The following is a 21,947-nucleotide window of genomic DNA, read 5'->3' as shown; positions in this document are numbered from 1 at the left end:
AGAGTAATACTGAGCTAATTCATATGCAAAGATGTCAGCCAATCACAGCAGTGGGCGTTTACACTGAAGTCTCACAGCAGACACGCCCCTTAAAACAGAGCGTTCAAATCAGAGGGTAGGAAAAATGCCTTTTATTTCTAACTTATCACAATGTTTGATGTGAAAAGCACTCTAACATTATAAGTGCACCCCAGGAAACATTATAAAACAACGCAGTTCATGACCCCTTGAATCTTGACCACAAACTAAAAATCTGATGGAAATCTGTGCAAAAAACATGTTCAGATTATGAAACACTTGAGTAACATAGACTCAAAATAGTAAAACTAACAATATAACTCTAAACTCTGATTGGATGAGCAAAGCAGTCGTACAAACGGCTCTTTTACCACAGCTCATTAAAACACACTTCTGCATTCAGCGGGTGTACCTGGCCCAGGAGAACTGTACAGGGATGTGAAGGAAGAGGAAACCGCGGAGAGTGAGTTAGCGTTCATTACACGCTCCACTAGCTCCAACACAGCCTGTCTCAGAGCTCCCGCCATCAGTCACGGTGACAATGTCCTCACTGCAGTCCTGTAGACACGGACCATCACTCTCACAAAGCTCTGTCCCCTACGGGCCCACAAACACACACACATTACTTGATACACACCACTCCAGACATATCACATCGAGGGATCAGTCGGGATGACTCCACAGCAAGACTTTGGTTTCAGTACTGCTCTGAAAACTTGGCATCATTACTAAATCAATACTTTGATACAAACAGATTGTAGATAGACTATTGAATATGCATGATAAATGATATAATATACATGAAATATGACTGTCATTTATAGATAAGGGTCACCTTTAAATCAAGCAGGTCATAGAATTAAAAAACAAAAGCAACTAAGCTGCTGAAGAGTGCAATATATTTTTCATTATTCTCGTACAAAAATTAATTTACATTAAATACAAGCTGAAAAAAATCTAATTTGTGAAATCGATCAATGATGTTAATGAACAGATTCTCTAACTTTTCCAACTACATATGAGAGATATAGAACCAGGATGAACTGAACTATCATTAGATAAACACACACACACACAGAGATGTATACACTACCGTTCAAAAGTTTGGGATCGGTAAGATTTTTAATATTTTTAAAAGAAGTTTTGTCTGCTCACCAAGATTGCATTTATTTAATTAAAAATACAGTAAAAACAGTAAATTTGTATAATATTATTACAATTTAAAATAACTGTTTTCTATTGGAATATAATAAAAAATGTAATTTTATATTATTATATAAAATTGTAATTTTATATTATTATATTATTATGTTGTTTCTTATTTATTTACACACTCGTGCCATCGAACTGTTGTATAAATGCAATATTACACTCGTAGCCGTGCTGATATACAGCCAAGGCTGCATTTATTTAATTAAAAAATACAGTAAAATCAGTAATATTGTGAAATATTATTACAATTTAAAATAACTGTTTTCTATTTTAAAATATTTGCAAATGTAATTTATTCTTGTGTTTGCAAAGCTGAATTCATTCATTGTAATATGATGATTTGCTGCTCAAGAAACATTTATTATTATTATCTAAGTTAAAAACAGTTTTTTTTTTCAGGATTCCTTGATGAATAGAAAGTTCAAAAGAACAGCATTTATCTGAAATGCAAAGCTTTTGTAACATGATACACTACCGTTCAAAAGTTTAAACTTTTTATTTTTAAATAAAACTTTTGAATTTTTATTTTTATTTTTTGAGAAGAATTTAAATAAATTATTATTATTATTTTTTTTTTCAGCAAGGATGGATTAAATCAATCAAAAGTGACAGTAAAGACATTTAAAGGTGCCCTAGAATCAGAATTTGAATTTATGTCAGCATAGTAGAATAACAAGAGTTCAGTACATGGAAATGGATCTCAACATAACACCAACTGTTACGTAACAGTCGAGATCATTAATATGTATGACCCCAATATTTGCATATGCCAGCTCATGTTCAAGGCATTAGACAAGGGCAGCCAGTATTAACGTCTGGATCTGTGCACAGCTGAATCATCAGACTAGGTAAGCAAGCAAGAACAACAGCGAAAAATGGCAGATGGAGCAATAATAACTGACATGATTCGTGATATCATGATATTTTTAGTAATATTTGTAAATTGTCTTTCTAAATGTTTCATTAGCATGTTGTTAATGCACTGTTAAATGTGGTTAAAGTTACCATTGTTTCTTACTGTATTCACGGAGACAAGACTGTTGTTATTTTCATTTTTAAACACTTGCAGTCTGTATAATTCATAAACACAACTTCATTCTTTATAAATCTCTCCAACAGTGTGTAATGTTAGCTTTAGCCACAGAGCATAGCCTCAAACTCACACAAAATCAAACGTAACCATCTAAATAAATACTATACTCACATATACTATACTCACGCAGCATGCATGACGAACATCTTGTAAAGATCTATTTGAGGGTTATATTAGCTGTGTGAACTTTGTTTATGCAATGTATATATAGTCGAGAGCTCGTGGGGCAGAGGAAGCGCATCTCTTAAAGGGGCCGTGCTGAAAAAAACAGTGCACAGTTAATGATGCAATAGGCAGCTAAAAAAATTTATTTAAAAAATCTATGGGGTATTTTGAGCTGAAACTTCACAGACACATTCAGGGGACACCTTAGACTTATATTACATCTAGTAAAAAAACAATCTAGGGCACCTTTAAAATGTAACAACAGATTATATTTCAAATAAACGCTGTTCGTTTGAACTTTCTATTCATCAAAGAATCCTGAAAAAAAAATATTGTACACAAATATTTTGTACATTTGTACACATGAAATGTTTCTTGAGCAGCAGATCAGCATATTAGAATGATTTCTGAAGGATCATGTGACACTGAAGACTGGAGTAATGATGCTGAAAATTCAGGTTTGCCAACACAAGAATAAATTACATTTTAAAATATTTTCAAATAGAAAACAGTTATTTTAAATTGTAATAATATTTCACAATATTACTGTTTTTACTGTATTTTTTAATTAAATAAATGCAGCTTTGGTGAGCAGACGAAACTTCTTTATAAAACATTAAAAATGTTACCGATCCCAAACTTTTGAACGATAGTATATATATGAGCAATATCACACTCATAGCCATGCAATATGGCTGTATATCAGCACGGCTACGAGTTTAATATTGCATTTATACAACAGTTTGATGGCATAAATAAGAAACAACAACGGATTGTCTTTAAAAACCCTCTTTTGTGAACTTTAGAACTAGTAACAAAGAAATGTTGAGTCGCTTCATTGAAACTCATTGTAATATGTAGAGTATTATGAGAGAGCGAGTGTGTTACCTGCATCTAGCTGATAAGACTTATTCACGCCTTGATTACATCGCGGCTTGATTACTGCAATGCACTTTATGTTGGTCTCCCAAACAAGTCTATCAAGAAATTACAATACATTCAGATTTCAGCCGCCTGGCTATTGACATATACAGCTGCTCGTCAACATATCTCCCCAGTACTTTATACCTTGCATTGGCTTTCTATACAAGCACAAACTGATTTTAAAATACGTATCTTAACTTATAAAGCGATTCATGGGACTGCCCCTGCCTATCTCTGCAGTTTAGTTGCCTCCTACGCTCCAGTCCGTTCTCTCCGCTCCTCTGGGTCATGTATCATTCAGCAGCCAGTATATAAATTTAAGTCTATCGAGCTTTCTCTGTTTCTGCTCCACGTTTGTGGAATGCATTACCGTCTGTGATTAGAGACTAGACTGCTGTAAAAACTCTTTAAAGACATCTTTTTAGAGCTGCTTATTGTAATTGACTGTGATTTGTTTTATTGTACTGTCAAGTTTGTTATTTTATAATTGTGATATATTAAGAAAAGAAAAGAGTTTAAGAAAAGCGCATTAGAAATAAAATGTATTATTATTATTCAGGTCAATCTTATATTCATAATCACAAAATCAGTTTGAATGTCTGCTGAGGAAAGCGATATCTTTGCCTTTTAACATTTAAGAGGATTTCCCATGACAGCGCTAGATAATATAGTTATCAGTGGCGTCTCGTAAGATGTTTTAAGTAAAAACAGCATCCAGAGGTGTCAAGTAACAAGTAAGGTAACAAAGTATTTGTACGTTAAGTAGAAATTTCAGGTATCTATACTTTACTGGAGTAATTATTTTTCAGCCGACTTTTTACTTCTACTCCTTACATTTTCACTCAATTATCTGTACTTTCTACTCAAACCAAACAAACGCCGATTAAACATGTTAAGCCTGGTAAAAAAACAGACTCTGACCAACCCCAACAGGGTTATCACACCTATCCAACAAACTCCAACAGACGAGTTTGTTGGCGTTTGTCGGTGCGGTGTGAACTGAAACAGCTGAAAACTACCCGCATTTTGCAGGTAGGTGGGTGTTAATGTCAAGCCCTGATTGTTACTAAGCCTGCCCTGCCTACACCAAAACTACCCACATTTTTCTTTGCCCTCACAGATTCCTGCAGTTAAGCTTGGATGTACATTTACATTCCAATAAAGGTCATTGATGATATGCCTCTGAAGTTTGACTTTTTGCACCATTACAATACTTATAGGCAACTAGTCATCATGTCTTCCACTCCACCAAACACATGTTAATGCTCAGTAGTACACATATAATGGAATCTGTGAGGATTTCCAGTCAGGATTTAGACCATACCATAGTACTGAGACTGCTCTCGTTAGAGTTACAAACGATCTACTCCTATCATCCGATCGTGGCTGTATTTCTCTATTAGTGTTATTAGATCTCAGTGCTGCTTTTGACACTATCGATCATAACATTCTTTTAAAAAGACTTGAAAACTATATTGGCATTAGTGGAATTGCTTTGGCATGGTTCAAATCATACTTATCTGACCGTTATCAGTCTGTGGTAGTTAATGAAGAGATGTCGTATCGATCACAGGTTAAATATGGGGTACCACAAGGCTCAGTATTAGGACCGTTGCTTTTCACTCTGTACATGCTGCCCTTAGGAGAGATAATTAGGAAGCATGGTGTTAGTTTTCACTGCTACGCTGACGATACTCAGCTCTATATTTCCTCGCGCCCTGACGAAACCTACAAATTCACAAAACTAACAGAATGCATAGCTGACATTAAAAACTGGATGACAAGAAATTTCTTATTATTAAATTCAGAAAAAACTGATATCCTAATCTTTGGACCAAAAACTTCCTCACGAAAAAACCTTGAATACTCTCTAACACTTGACGGGTGCTCCATTAAACCTTCGTCCTCAGTTAGGAACCTGGGTGTGCTCTTTGATACCAATCTTTCATTTGAAAGTCATGTTTCTAGTATCTGTAAAACCGCCTTCTTCCATCTAAAAAATATATCTAAATTACGACATATGCTCTCAATGACAAATGCGGAACAGTTGGTTCATGCATTCATGACCTCAAGACTAGATTATTGTAACGCTCTACTGGGTGGTTGTTCTGCTCGGCTTTTAAACAAACTACAGTTGGTTCAAAATGCGGCAGCTAGAGTTCTTACTAGAACCAGAAAGTATGACCATATTAGCCCAGTTCTGTCAACATTACATTGGCTCCCTATTAAACATCGTATAGATTTTAAAATCTTGCTACTTACTTATAAAGCTCTAAATGGTTTAGCTCCCCAGTACCTAAGTGAGCTCTTAATGCATTATAGTCCTTCACGTTTATTGCGATCTCAGAATTTAGGCCAGTTGATAATACCCAGAATATCAAAATCAACTGAAGGCGGCAGATCCTTTTCCTATTTAGCACCTAAACTCTGGAACAATCTTCCTAGCATTGTTCGGGAAGCAGACACACTCTGTCAGTTTAAATCTAGACTAAAAACACATCTCTTTGCTCTTGCATACACATAACACATTATCAATACATTAACATTTTTCAAATCCGTTAAAGGATTGTTACGCTGCAATAATTAGGTCGGCCGGAACCGAGAACATTTCCTATAACACTAGATATACCTGTACATCAGAATAAGAATGGCATCTACGCTAATATCTGTCTCTCTGCTTATCCTGAGGTTTGCCGGGTGCTGGATCCAGGCCGTATCCAGATCAGATGGAGAACCTGCGTCTGGACCTGCCTACAACGTAGCCCAGGAGACAATGGGCCTAAAGATCCAATTCTGGCTGCATCTATAATTCAGATTTTTAATCCCCGTATCCGCTTACATATATTTATATATAATCGATTTTTAATCTCTATAATAAAAATGTACAATTCAGATGTTGATCTCCATATACATTTACATATATATATATATATCTTCCAAGGGGTTTTTCCCTCCTAGGACTTTTTTCCCAGTGCTAGCACGCTGGGTTTTTCTCCTAGGGGGTTTTTTCCACCCCTGGAAGTCAGCCGACATTGGCTTAATGTAGCACCATCTTGTATATGTTACATATTACCACGCTTGTTTGTACAGTTTTAACCACTTCCCTTTTTTTTTTCTGTGCTTCTAATATGTAAAGCTGCTTTGAAACAATTACCAATTGTAAAAGCGCTATATAAATAAATTTGACTTGACTTGACTTGACATATGGTGCTTTAATGCATTTGCATTGTACTAAAATGCGTTCATTTTCAATGGGCATATATGCGGCTGAAACGGGTAGCCTAGTGCATCCCAAATTTTTCAACATTAACATTTTAATATAACATTATAGTCATCATGGCCTTTAGAAAAATGTTTTTTGAGGAGGTGGAGTGCACAATAGTCTCCTGTGGCGCAGCCTAAGCTTTTGTCCTTAATGGCATTTTTTCCCCCTACATTACTTTTACTTTTATACTTTAAGTAGTTTTGAAACCAGTACTTTTTTACTTGAGTAAAAAGCTTGAGTTGATACTTCAACTTCTACAGAAGTATTTTTAAACCCTGGTATCTATACTTCTACTTGAGTAATGAATGTGAATACTTTTGAAACCAATGACAGCGTCCTTGTTTCCTTGTTTCAGTCCATTTCAATATAAAAGTCTTTGCAACTGATTGACTCACCAACTCATAAAGACAGTTTTGCCGCCATCTAATAAGGAACTTTCAGTGAAATCGAAATCACTACCGGACTCTCTCAATACCAAAAAATATGGCATGTTATTCATATAAAATATTATTAACTGAACAATAATATTTTAATTAACAACAATAGCCGTTAAAACAGTATAATAAGTGGTGATATTGGTAGAATATTGCATGGCTGGATTTGAATCTGGCATCAGATTTGAAAACCAGAACAAACTGTTGTTTAAATTGTTTAAATATATATATATACAGTATATATATATATATATATATATATATATATATATATATATAAATAAAAGTATTAATAAAAGTATTAATTTCTTTAAAAAAAAAATAAATAATAAAAATTCTTACTGACCCCAAACTTTTGAACGGTAGTGTATAATGCTACAGAAGCTTTGTATTTCAGATAAATGCTGTTCTTTTGAACTTTCTATTCATCAAGGAATCCTGAAAAAAAAAAAAAGTACACAACTGTTTTCAACATTGAAAATAAGTCATAAATGTTTCTTGAGCCTTCAAATCAGCATATTATGCTGATTTGCTGCTCAAGAAACATTTAATGTGTACAAATGTACAAAATATTTGGAGTAATGATGCTGAAAATTCAGCTTTGATCACAGGAATAAATTACTTTGTCAAATATATTTAAATAGTACACAGTTATTTTAAATTGTAATAATATTTCACAATATTGCTGTTTTTTACTGTATTTTTAATGAAATAAATGTAGCCTTGGTGAGCAGACGAAACTTCTTTTAAAACATTAAAAATCTTAATCTTAGTGTGACTGTACTGTATATATATATATATATATATACACATATGTGTGTGTGTGTGTGTGTGTGTGTGTGTGTGTGTGTGTGTGTGTGTGTGTGTGTGTGTGTGTGTGTGCTTTTGTTTATATTACATTGTGGGGACCAAATGTCCCCATGATGTAATATAAACCTGAGTTCACCTACATCGTGGGGACCAGCCAGCGGTCCCCACAATGTAAATGGGTTTATAAATCATATAGAATGAGTTTTTGTGAAAAAGTAAAAGTTTGCACAGTTTCCTGTGAGGGTTAGGTTTAGGGGTAGGGGCAGGGTAGGGGGATAGAATGTACAGTTTGTTCAGTGTAAAATGCATTGAAGTCTATGGAAAGTCCCCACAATTCACAAAAACAAACATGTGTGTGTGTGTGTGTGTGTGTGTGTGTGTGTGTGTGTGTGTGTGTGTGTGTGTGTGTGTGTTACATATTACATACATGACAAAGAACATTTGACATTAGAAAATGTCTTCAGTTAACCTGACACGGACCATTAAATAACAGCAGACCTCAATATATTCATAACACTTTATAACTCGTACTAGCCATTAACAAAAATTACACCGTTCAGACCTGTATAGATAAGCATGAATATATGAAACTCATTTATTATACTCATACATATTTCAATGCATCTTAACTACTGGAGTATTTTATAATGTTCAATTATTAGAAATATTAAACAGTGTTAACAGTATAAATTTTATGAAGAGAAAATGAACTACCTCACATTCATAACTGGAGTCTGCATGTTGTCAAGTCCTGTATGGCTTTGCTCATGAATATTAATTAAGCTACGTGACATTCGCCTAGATTACTGACTAAAAGGAATAAGTTGCTAATTAGCTGGCAAATAAAGATATAATGAGGGCACGGAGCATGAAAGAACATTTAAGAATAAATTAACATTTATGAAGTAACTTTGTTTACTTCTCAGAAGGTTGTCAAGCCATTTCTACATAATATACACTAGCAATGCTTATTTCCAACATGACACGTTTTGATTCACAAAGTGTCACGGAATGGAACAGCAGTGTTGGTTCTGGAAGTTTTGGTTTTTTTTCATTCATTTCCCCAATTTCTCCAATATCTGTCTTTAAAGGTTTATAAGTTATTGTTTAAAATCAATTTTCTTATGGAGCAAATGAACTGAGTTTTTACTTCTGGAACCGACTGCTGCTCTCTATTTTCAGTGCTTTCTTCATTGGCAACTGACAGGGTTGCCAGGTTTTTACAACAAAAACTGATCATATACTTAACATATAGATGGTCTACTTGTCACAGTTTTTTTTTTCTCTTTCATTTTCATATGTTAATTATTTAGGTTTAATATATTTCGTGTATGCCTAGCTATATAGGAATAGGCTATTTATTCCTTTTATAAGATTTAATCTTGTTTTTTTCTCCGTTCACAGAAGCGCTGCATGTGATGCAAATCCTCATGTTTTGTTTTTATATCTATGTGCATATAGCCTAGGTTAAAACTAAACCCCTGGGATTTTTTTTTTCTTCATTCTAATTTTGTTTAATTGTAATTTAACACAATCTTGTTGGTTAATGAAAGGATCGCATCGGGTGAAGGTCAGGTTGAAAAAACAAAATTGTATTGAAAATATCATTTTCAACTAATATATATATTTTCTCATATTTCAGGCTTATTTATATTAGCATAAATATTTTAAATAGTTTATTTATTTATTTTAGTTAACTAAACGCTAATAACCTTGCCTAGGCAAAACATCCACAGAACTGCAATAATTTTTCCACCTGTTATGCCACGAATATTTACAAATTTTCACAAATTATTTAATGTCGTCTGAGATACAATCTTTGACCGGGAGTCTCAGACTCATTGAGGCCAATAAACCTATATTATTGTTGTAGCCTATCCATAGCGCCAGGCCTGTTTACCGGTAGGCTATTTTAGCTACATTATTTTTGAATGTACTATAATAAAATGCGACTGAAACACCAATGAGAATTAGGCCTATCTGAGATTTTTTTCTCTCAAAAACTTAATTATGACTTGATGCATGTGACAATCCATTGTGACTTATTTTCCAGAAAATAAGGAATGCTAAATGATAAAATTGTGCTTTATTAGGCTATTAGAAACTGCATATATGCCAATGAAACAATAATATTGTGTGCATTACTCTGCACTGCCATCGATGCATGCATCGAAAGATATTTTACACTATATTTGCTTCTGCTTTTCGAGAGCGATAAAGGCACTGATCTAGGCTATATAAATTCTCTATTATAGATCAGATAAAGGTATTTTTTGTACACGTCACGCACAAAATATGTGGTTTTAATGATAAAAGATGCCGTTTGAACGAGAAAAGATGTCGTTTGAACAAGAAAATATGACGTTTGAATGAGAAAAGATGTCGTTTGAACGAGAAAAGATGTCGTTTGAACGACATAATATGACGTTTGAACGAGAAAAGATGTCGTTTGAACGAGAAAAGATGTCGTTTGAATGACATAATATGACGTTTGAACGAGAAAAGATGTCGTTTGAACGACATAATATGACGTTTGAAAGACATAATATGACGTTTGAACGAGAAAAGATGTTGTTTGAATGAGAAAAGATGTTGTTTGAACGACATAATATGACGTTTGAACGAGAAAAGATGTCGTTTGAATGAGAAAAGATGTCGTTTGAATGAGAAAATATGCCGTTTGAACGACAAATGACGTTTGAACGAGAAAAGATGTCGTTTGAGCGAGAAAATATGCCGTTTGAACGACATAATATGACGTTTGAACGAGAAAAGATGTCGTTTGAATGAGAAAAGATGTCGTTTGAACGAGAAAAGATGTCGTTTGAATGACATAATATGACGTTTGAATGACATAATATGATGTTTGAATGAGAAAAGATGTCATTTGAACGAGAAAAGATGTCGTTTGAACGACATAATATGACGTTTGAACGAGAAAAGATGTCGTTTGAATGAGAAAATATGCCGTTTGAATGAGAAAAGATGTCGTTTGAATGAGAAAATATGCCGTTTGAACGACAAATGACGTTTGAACGAGAAAAGATGTCGTTTGAATGACATAATATGACGTTTGAATGACATAATATGATGTTTGAACGAGAAAAGATGTCGTTTGAACGAGAAAATATGCCGTTTGAACGACATATGACGTTTGAACGAGAAAAGATGTCGTTTGAACGACATAATATGACGTTTGAGCGAGAAAAGATGTCGTTTGAACGAGAAAAGATGTTGTTTGAATGAGAAAAGATGTTGTTTGAATGAGAAAATATGCCGTTTGAATGAGAAAAGATGTCGTTTGAATGAAAAAATATGCCGTTTGAACGACAAATGACGTTTGAACGAGAAAAGATGTCGTTTGAACGACATAATATGACGTTTGAGCGAGAAAAGATGTCGTTTGAACGAGAAAAGATGTTGTTTGAACGACATAATATGACGTTTGAACGAGAAAAGATGTCGTTTGAACAAGAAAATATGACGTTTGAATGAGAAAAGATGTCGTTTGAATGACATAATATGACGTTTGAACGACATAATATGTTTGAATGAGAAAAGATGTTGTTTGAACGACATAATATGACGTTTGAACGAGAAAAGATGTAGTTTGAACGAGAAAATATGCCGTTTGAATGAGAAAAGATGTCGTTTGAATGACATAATATGACGTTTGAGTGACAATATGATGTTTGAATGAGAAAAGATGTCGTTTGAACGAGAAAATATGCCGTTTGAATGAGAAAAGATGTCGTTTGAACGAGAAAATATGCCGTTTGAATGAGAAAAGATGTCGTTTGAATGAGAAAATATGCCGTTTGAACGACAAATGACGTTTGAACGAGAAAAGATGTCGTTTGAGCGAGAAAATATGCCGTTTGAACGACATAATATGACGTTTGAACGAGAAAAGATGTCGTTTGAATGAGAAAAGATGTCGTTTGAATGAGAAAAGATGTCGTTTGAACGAGAAAAGATGTCGTTTGAATGAGAAAAGATGTCGTTTGAACGAGAAAAGATGTCGTTTGAATGACATAATATGACGTTTGAATGACATAATATGATGTTTGAATGAGAAAAGATGTCGTTTGAACGAGAAAAGATGTCGTTTGAACGACATAATATGACGTTTGAACGAGAAAAGATGTCGTTTGAACGAGAAAATATGCCGTTTGAATGAGAAAAGATGTCGTTTGAATGAGAAAATATGCCGTTTGAACGACAAATGACGTTTGAACGAGAAAAGATGTCGTTTGAATGAGAAAATATGCCGTTTGAACGACATATGACGTTTGAATGAGAAAAGATGTCGTTTGAATGAGAAAAGATGTCGTTTGAATGAGAAAATATGCCGTTTGAATGACATAATATGACGTTTGAATGACATAATATGATGTTTGAACGAGAAAAGATGTCGTTTGAATGACATAATATGATGTTTGAACGAGAAAAGATGTCGTTTGAATGAGAAAATATGCCGTTTTAACGACATATGGCGTTTGAACGAGAAAAGATGTCGTTTGAACGAGAAAAGATGTCGTTTGAACGACATAATATGACGTTTGAACGAGAAAAGATGTCGTTTGAACGACATAATATGACGTTTGAATGAGAAAATATGTCGTTTGAACGAGAAATGATATCGTTTGAATGAGAAAAGATGTTGTTTGAACGTGAAAAGATGTCGTTTGAATGAGACAATGTCATTTGAACGACATAATATGACGTTTGAATGAGAAAATATGTCGTTTGAACGAGAAATGATATCGTTTGAATGAGAAAAGATGTCGTTTGAACGAGAAATGATATCGTTTGAATGAGAAAATATGCCGTTTGAACGACATAATATGACTTTTTGAACGAGAAAAGATGTCGTTTGAATGAGTAAAGATGTCGTTTGAACGACATAATATGACGTTTGAACGAGAAAAGATGTAGTTTGAACGGGAAAATATGCCGTTTGAATGACATAATTGAGTGGAAAAAATCTGTATGTGACAGCAATGCGCCACCGTAGAAAACAGCCCATGCGAGAGTGAATTGAGTGCTTGAAAACAAAAGTCCACTAGATAGTGCGCAGTGCACATGCCGAACGCGTCTTTCTGCAGCCAAATACTTTCAAAGGCTCGCACCCGCGTCTGTGCGCGAGACAGAACCTGTGTACATATGTTCAGAAAAATGAAGTATAATAGAAATAATGCTGTCAATAACTTGCTATAGCCTATCTATGTTAAATGTACTGAAAATCATTAAGAATCTGAATAAATGGACCATAAAATGGTCCATGCCATGTCTTAGCGATTTGAACGGTATTCGCTTTTCTGTCATTTTTAAAGTTGGTTTCTGAAACTTATGCATGCAGTAATGTTAGTAATACAGAATTTTAAATGAGTCATATTGGTTTTCTGAAAAAATGACTACGTCTGCACATTTTAAGATACTGCACAAAATTTGAATAAATGTAACTCGTACTCTTGCTGGAGTGGATAGGCCTACTTTATATTCAACGAAATAAAATGTACATAAAATGTAATGGAAACAAATTTCCATTACATTGCCAGGAGCAGCAGCTCATTTGCATTTAAAGGGATACATTAGAAGGCGTGTTTTTGCTCACACCCAAATAGGAGCAAATGTGACAATCTATAATAAATGATCTGTGGGGGATTTTGAGCTGAAACTTCACAGACACATTCTGGGGACACCAGAGACTTGTAAAAGGGGCATTATAGATCCACTTTAATAATTTTACTCATTATTTTTAACCGTAATTAATCAAATTAATGCATTAAATTGACAGCCCTAATGTAAACACAACATAATGAGAATTTTATTTTATTTTGAAGACAATAAAGTACAAAACAAAGAAAGAAAGGAACAGAAATCCAACCAATCTTGGCCAGCTACACCTAATCAAGACCTCTTGCCAATAACAAATAAATCGATTTCTGAGGCCCGTCTTCATCTCGCAAAGTACTGAACTATTGACCGTTCAGCGTTACCGAATCAAAGTATCCCACAGATTCAGCCTGGCCGACTCAACATGAGGCCTTTGGCATAATCACGCCCTGCATTTGGATGGGATCCTGTGCAGATATCATTGCCGCTAAGCTCATCATCATTAATTATAGCTCGGCTATCAATATGCAATTATCTCCACTGTCTTCGGTGCTACAGGGCAGGAGGGGGTATTAAGCCACGTCACCGTCTTCTAAAGAACTCCGGCTTTTAACGTACAAGGCTTACCGATAGCGTTTAGCTCATTTCGCATCTATAGTTTGGCGAGAAGATCATGATTGCATTACCTCTTTTCCCAGGTGGGAATGGGGCAGCTGTGCCCTTCAACAAAAGCACTTAACCTGAATTGCTTCAGTAAACACCAGCCTGTGTAAATGGAACATGAGGAAAATGCAGCCTCAGGGTTGCCCAGACGAAAATGTTATTGCTTTGAGGTTGTTCTTTCATAGTTCAGGAGACTCAATGGGGTTCTCATTTATGTTTCGTTCAAGTATGAACTTCATCTCGGACGTTGCTCCTACAACGCATGAGGAGAATGCATAAAAATAGACATGAATGAGAAAGTTGCTGATATAAAATGAATGTGGATAGTTTGCTAGAAAACTGTGAGTGCATATTGTTATCTTTGACTTTTGACTGGCCAAATAAAGCTGACTAGTTTAATCATAAAGACACTGATATATTGAACTAACCGCTGAACTAAAACTGTCCCCAGTTTTTTCTTTCAGAAATATGGTAATTTTAAGTTATCCAGGTCAACGTCCTGCCAAGTTAGGAGACTGTTTGAGACTGTTTATAATTTAAGAGGTAACTTTATAGGTGACAAAGTGGGAATGGGACAATTACAGAAGGTGTGAGGGAAAATATTCCAGAGATGGAACAAATGATCACAGATGTGCATACCTTCCCGGAAAGAGACCCTTCTTTTGTCTTGGCTGTTTATCTTCTCTACAGGTCCTTTTATAGTGATCCAACCATCCCAAAAAAGCCTGTTAAAGAATGAACACTTCCTCATTTATCTGTCTGGCCAACCTAGTGAAGCCAAAAATGAAATATTAATAATGATGATTTGGAAAATATAATAATATGCAAGCATGTACCCTCATTTTTCCTTCTAGTATTAAGTATTTATCTGGCTCAAAAAATGTGAATTATGTAAATTTATAAATATATTTTAAATAATACAATTTTATAATGTAAATAAATATACATACTTTTTAAATTTTCATTATATAATTTGTAAGTGTCATATTCCTCATTTAGCTTATAAATAAAATGCATGAATCAATGCTTATGTACTCTCTGTCATTGTTATTTTCAAGTATTTATCTGGCTCAAAACAACTATATAAAATATAATTATATAATGTAAATACACATGATTACACTTACTTAATAATGTTGGGTTAAAAAATAACCCAACTAAGGATGACCTTCCCAACTGTGGGATATTTTAACCCAATGAATTGGCCAGTTGGGTTAATTAATTAATTAAACTTTAAATAATTAGTTTATTAATTAATTAATTAGACCCAACTGCTTGGTTATTACCTAAAAATAACCCAACAATTTTTGAAAATAACCCAACATAGTGACACAATATGTCCCAATATTTACTGTGCATGTTTACATATTATAAATTATATATTATATTTACATTTCTAAATCACATAATACTGTATGTATGTATGTATGTATATACACACACATCCATTGCAAATAGTATTTTTCATTCACTCTGAATGCAAAAATGCTAGGTTAAAAACAACCCAAGTTGGGTTGAAAATGGACAAACCCAGTGATTGGGTTATTTTAACCCAGCTGTTTGCCCAATGTGCTGGGTAGAACTCAACTATTGTTTAAAAAATACTATATATGGCTTAAAATGAACCTAAAATAGGTTGGAAATATACACATAATAACTAGAGGCAACAATAATAATCAAAAGGTGCCATTTAATAAATGTTTATTGTATAAATATTATTCATTAAACTTATTAATCAATGTTAATCTCCAACATACTTTGGGTTCATTTTAAGTCAGCAATACAGTATTTTTTTAAACAATAGCTGAGTTCGATAAAACTACCCAGAACATTGGGCAAACATTTAACCCAACCTTTGGGTTAAAACAACCCAATCGCTGCATGGGTTTGTCCATTTTCAACCCAATTTAGGTTGTTTTTAACCCAGCATTTTTTAGAGTGCTGGATTAATCATTCTATTTCTAAAAAAAATAGTTAGTGAAGCATGTTCAGTTAATGATTTTATTTAGAAATGCAGGTGAAGTACAAATCAATTATTTTTCCATTGTGTTTTTGCACAATGCGGAGCACAAAGCATTCCCGTTAAGAGCACGGACGCTCTGAGGTCAATTAGCTGTAGTCTCCGCTATCTCTCAGACGGGCTCTGGGACAGATAATCAATGAGTGCTCCTGTCACCCACTGCTATCTGCAGAGCACAATCGGAAGATTTAGGGACAAGAATAACTTGTTTTTTCTTTAAGCTGATTGCAGTGAAACTGCCACACACAATCCCAGCCACTCTCTTACCTCTCGCTTCATCCTGCCTGGGCCCGAAACATCTGCATGACTCGAGGCTGAGGTACGACCAACACTCCTATCGCCCTGGGAAATGAAGAGCAGAGACAAGCATCTCCAATCAGTCCCATCCATCTATCAGCTCCAGATCAACTCAAGGTCAAGATCAGACAGTTCTTACTTTTAAGATGATAGGCACGATAAGGCCTGCTGGCACTCGCTCTGCACTTCCTTGGGCTAATGTGATCCTGACCAGTATCTCTATTAAAAATATAGGTGTTAGCTAGATCAATAAAAGAAAGTATTGCCTAATGCCATGGAAAAACTATTAGAACCATAAATAGTTTAGTGACTATTTATATACATAAGCACACCGAGGTTTAAACAATTTTTTGAAAGCTCTTCTGCTCACCAAAGTGACATTATTTGATCAAAAATAAGTAAAAACTGTACATATTTTACTTATTTTATTTATCTATGTTAATATATAGTAAAATGTAATTTCTGTAATCAAAGCTGAATTTTCAGCATCATTACTTCACTCTTCAGTGTCACATGATCACAAAAGAACAGCATTTATCTGACATTGACATCTTTTGTTACATTATAAATGTCTTTACTGTCACTTTTGATGAATTTAATGTGTTCTTGCTGAATAAAAATATCATATATATATATATATATATATTCTAACAAATTATTTTCATGATTTGTTGTCATCATTTTTTTTCTGTCAAATCAACTTAAATAATTAATGTTGTAGTTCATGATGTAGAACATAATATTTTGAGTTTCTGCTGATTAAACCAATTGCCTTCATTGTATTAACTCAATTTTTTAATTTCAATGGACTCAATATTTTAAGGCAACCAGGTAAGTTTTTTACAGTGTATACACTGCATACTGTGTTGAGTGTATTTTAATTAAGTACTCTAATTAATTTAATTACTTTTCACTTGAAAAAGTAAAGTAAGGGGTTACTCTTAATTTTTCTGTCATTTAATTACAGTTACTTCTGATGTAATTGCATTAAATACTGTATAAAATATAGAACAATTCTATATAAAACAATAACATCAAAATTTAAACATTAAAATGCATGTTTTTAATGCAACCTCCATTTACACACTTTGGTTAGTTCAAGAATAATTTATGCAATTTTAAACTGTTTATTTGAAAGAATTAAAAGTGCAGTTTCATGTCTTTCCTTGTATTGTTCAACTGGCCGAGGTTAATATGGGATTTAAAAGTATTTATAAGTAATCCAATATATTTTATATATTATTTAATCTAATTACACTGTTGAAGATGTAATTAGTAGCAAGTAAATAATTACTTTTTAGAGTAACTTACCCAACACTGACTGTATATATGAATAAGTATTTATGTTTATATATAAATTATTAATTTCTTAAAAAAAAAAAAAAAAAAAAAAATATATATATATATATATATATATATATATATATATATATATATATATATATATATATATATATACACACACACTACGGATCAAAAGTTTGGTGACTAATATTTAATTATCCCAAACTACTGAAGGAATCTTCAGCCCGCTGGCAGTCTAGATTTCGGGAGTTTTGTGTCAGGACTGGATTAGCTGACCTTGCAGGTTTGGATCTCGAGGGACTTGGCACAAACTCCTGGGAGTAAAAGTCTCTCTTAATTCATTTTAAACCCCGCTGACAACTAAACTTGGCACGAATGTGAAAAGCCGACACTTCTAGAGTTTTGCAGAGGAAATGAAGTTGAACCTGGGGTGAAGCGAGCACAATAGTCAGCGCTCGAGTCAATGAGAAGAAATTGGCAAAAAGGCTCTAAAAATCTGAAACAGGAAGTCTGATGTTTGCTCGTCTACTCGATAAGAAATTAGTTTCTTGCTGTAAATACAACCTGAATTAATTGCAAAGGGGAAAAGCTCTTTGACTAATACAAAATTCATTTGCAAGTTTATAATTACTACACATGGCAACAAATCTTTCAATTTGCACAATATAATTTCAGTTATGTCACTGGAGACTAATGATGCTAATTTATGGACTCCATTAACAGACTAAGGGGACAAAACATTGATTTGTGTCCCTCAAATGTAATATGTTTGACAGAAATAAAGACAAAGCCTTAAAATGTGTTCTGACCAGCTAAAGGGCAGCCACACTTACAAAAACAACACAGCTTTCCAAACTAGTCCATTAGGACTAAAGAAAAGATGATTTTATATTAAAAACACAGTTCATGACATTTTTATTAGCAATTTACAGCTAATGGCCATTTTGCTAATGGCTCCTGGATTATTAGACAAGAGCGATTAAAAACAAACATTCATATTGCGTGGGTGACGCTCAAATGTACATTTTATACGAGGGCGTGATGAACATTTGACGGGATTTCCATGATCTCCCCTGCAGGAACGCATACAGACACATGCATTAATTATTTAGAGCCACGAGACCCTGTCTAAGCCAGATAAATGTGTTTGAAGTTTCCCTGCTCTCTCAAAGCCATTTAGCAAGAGTAAAGAGCACCGTCGTCAAACTTATCATCTACTTTATCTCCCGAATGTGTTATCAGTCTGTCTCTGAACACAAACCTGATCCTCTATTGAAGTAGAAAAATGCCCTTGTCACACTCTAAAAAATCTGGGGTTATTTTTTCTACCTGAGTTGAGCCTTTTGGGTAATTTTTTGGGGGGTTATTTTTTCAGTGTTTGGGTCGTTTTTGTGTTACCCAGATCCTGGGTCAGATGTAACAACCCAGTGTTTGGGTAGTGATTGTGATACCCAGTTCCTGGGTCAGATGTAACAACCCAGTGTTTGGGTAGTGATTGTGTTACCCAGCTCCTGGGTCAGATGTAACAACTCAGTGTTTGGGTAGTTTTTGTGTTACCCAGTTCCTGGGTCAGATGTAACAACCCAGTGTTTGGGTAGTTTTTGTGTTACCCAGTTCCTGGGTCAGATGTAACAACCCAGTGTTTGGGTAGTTTTTGTGTTACCCAGTTCCTGGGTCAGATGTAACAACCCAGTGTTTGGGTAGTTTTTGTGTTACCCAGTTCCTGGGTCAGATGTAACAACCCAGTGTTTGGGTAGTTTTTGTGTTACCCAGTTCCTGGGTCAGATGTAACAACCCAGTGTTTGGGTAGTTTTTGTGTTACCCAGCTCCTGGGTCAGATGTAACAACCCAGTGTTTGGGTAGTGTTTGTGTTACCCAGCTCCTGGGTCAGATGTAACAACCCAGTGTTTGGGTCGTTTTTGTGTTACCCAGATCCTGGGTCAGACATAACAACCCAGTGTTTGGGTAGTGTTTGTGTTACCCAGTTCCTGGGTCAGATGTAACAACCCAGTGTTTGGGTAGTGTTTGTGTTACCCAGCTCCTGGGTCAGATGTAACAACCCAGTGTTTGGGTCGTTTTTGTGTTACCCAGTTCCTGGGTCAGATGTAACAACCCAGTGTTTGGGTCGTTTTTGTGTTACCCAGATCCTGGGTCAGATGTAACAACCCAGTGTTTGGGTAGTTTTTGTGTTACCCAGCTTCTGGGTCAGATGTAACAACCCAGTGTTTGGGTAGTGTTTGTGTTACCCAGCTCCTGGGTCAGATGTAACAACCCAGTGTTTGGGTCGTTTTTGTGTTACCCAGATCCTGGGTCAGATGTAACAACCCAGTGTTTGGGTAGTGTTTGTGTTACCCTGGGTCAGATGTAACAACCCAGTGTTTGGGTAGTGTTTGTGTTACCCAGCTCCTGGGTCAGATGTAACAACCCAGTGTTTGGGTCGTTTTTGTGTTACCCAGATCCTGGGTCAGACATAACAACCCAGTGTTTGGGTAGTGTTTGTGTTACCCAGTTCCTGGGTCAGATGTAACAACCCAGTGTTTGGGTAGTGTTTGTGTTACCCAGCTCCTGGGTCAGATGTAACAACCCAGTGTTTGGGTCGTTTTTGTGTTACCCAGTTCCTGGGTCAGATGTAACAACCCAGTGTTTGGGTCGTTTTTGTGTTACCCAGATCCTGGGTCAGATGTAACAACCCAGTGTTTGGGTAGTTTTTGTGTTACCCAGCTCCTGGGTCAGATGTAACAACTCAGTGTTTGGGTAGTTTTTGTGTTACCCAGCTCCTGGGTCAGATGTAACAACCCAGTGTTTGGGTAGTTTTTGTGTTACCCAGATCCTGGGTCAGATGTAACAACCCAGTGTTTGGGTAGTTTTTGTGTTACCCAGCTCCCGGGTCAGATGTAACAACCCAGTATTTGGGTCGTTTTTGTGTTACCCAGATCCTGGGTCAGACATAACAACCCAGTGTTTGGGTAGTGTTTGTGTTACCCAGCTCCTGGGTCAGATGTAACAACCCAGTGTTTGGGTAGTGTTTGTGTTACCCAGCTCCCGGGTCAGATGTAACAACCCAGTATTTGGGTCGTTTTTGTGTTACCCAGATCCTGGGTCAGACATAACAACCCAGTGTTTGGGTAGCGTTTGTGTTACCCAGCTACTGGGTCAGATGTAACAACCCAGTGTTTGGGTAGCGTTTGTGTTACCCAGCTACTGGGTCAGATGTAACAACCCAGTGTTTGGGTAGTTTTTGTGTTACCCAGATCCTGGGTCAGACATAACAACCCAGTGTTTGGGTAGCGTTTGTGTTACCCAGCTACTGGGTCAGATGTAACAACCCAGTGTTTGGGTAGCGTTTGTGTTACCCAGCTACTGGGTCAGATGTAACAACCCAGTGTTTGGGTAGTGTTTGTGTTACCCAGCTCCCGGGTCAGATGTAACAACCCAGTATTTGGGTAGTTTTTGTGTTACCCAGATCCTGGGTCAGACATAACAACCCAGTGTTTGGGTAGCGTTTGTGTTACCCAGCTACTGGGTCAGATGTAACAACCCAGTGTTTGGGTAGCGTTTGTGTTACCCAGCTACTGGGTCAGATGTAACAACCCAGTGTTTGGGTAGTTTTTGTGTTACCCAGCTCCACCAATGTAGATGTTTCATTTTATGGGATGTGTCCAGATGTTTTTGAGAAGGTCTACCTCCTCATCTCTCATGCTACTAAGAAACAAGCGTTACAGATTAAAATATTCAAACTGTTCCCTCCAGTTAAACTAGGTCCATGTGAGAACATTATCTGACATTGCAATATTCGGCTCTGGCAGCGACTCTTATAAAGCCCCATAAAGAGACTTTATCCCCACAACTGGCCCTATAAACTTTAAGATCTCTATCTTAAATTGTTATTCGGAGCACTTAAAAGAAACCCTAGCATGTGTCGAGAAAGAAACCCTTTGATGCAGTGATTTTTAATTATTTATTTCTATTAAGCACTCTCCAGTCTACTTGTATTGCAAAACTACAAAGGCAAATGTCTGGCATTGCTTATATTAGAAGTAAAACTAAGTGCTTTAGATTTTAGATAAGGGGAGTAATTTATATATAATGTCTCGTGTAATCAATACACTAACTGATGTCAGG

At 35.4% G+C, this 21,947-nt stretch overlaps 1 protein-coding gene across 17 annotated transcripts in view; it reads right to left on the bottom strand.

Annotated features, from left to right (window-relative positions):
- The window catches only part of znf385d (zinc finger protein 385D), a 235,096-nt gene that overhangs the window by 138,529 nt on the left and 74,620 nt on the right, over nucleotides 1-21,947 (bottom strand). For 8 of the 17 annotated variants that reach the window (XM_067412024.1, XM_067412043.1, XM_067411973.1 and 5 more), the window contains 3 exons: nucleotides 16,491-16,565; nucleotides 14,843-14,971; nucleotides 431-615 (listed from right to left, as the gene is read on the bottom strand). The exons of 1 other annotated variant lie outside the window; for it this stretch is intronic. The gene's annotated coding sequence lies outside the window, so the exon portion shown is untranslated. Of the gene's footprint in view, nucleotides 1-430; nucleotides 616-14,842; nucleotides 14,972-16,490; nucleotides 16,566-16,659; nucleotides 16,799-21,947 lie in introns of those variants that run through there. 8 more of the 17 variants (XM_067411983.1, XM_067412080.1, XM_067412089.1 and 5 more) reach the window with 4 other exon arrangements.

The sequence above is a fragment of the Chanodichthys erythropterus genome, chromosome 2, assembly GCF_024489055.1.
Source record: "Chanodichthys erythropterus isolate Z2021 chromosome 2, ASM2448905v1, whole genome shotgun sequence".
NCBI classification, from domain to species: domain Eukaryota; kingdom Metazoa; phylum Chordata; class Actinopteri; order Cypriniformes; family Xenocyprididae; genus Chanodichthys; species Chanodichthys erythropterus.
Note: the sequence above shows the minus strand (reverse complement) of the source record. Positions and strands in the feature narration are given on the sequence as shown.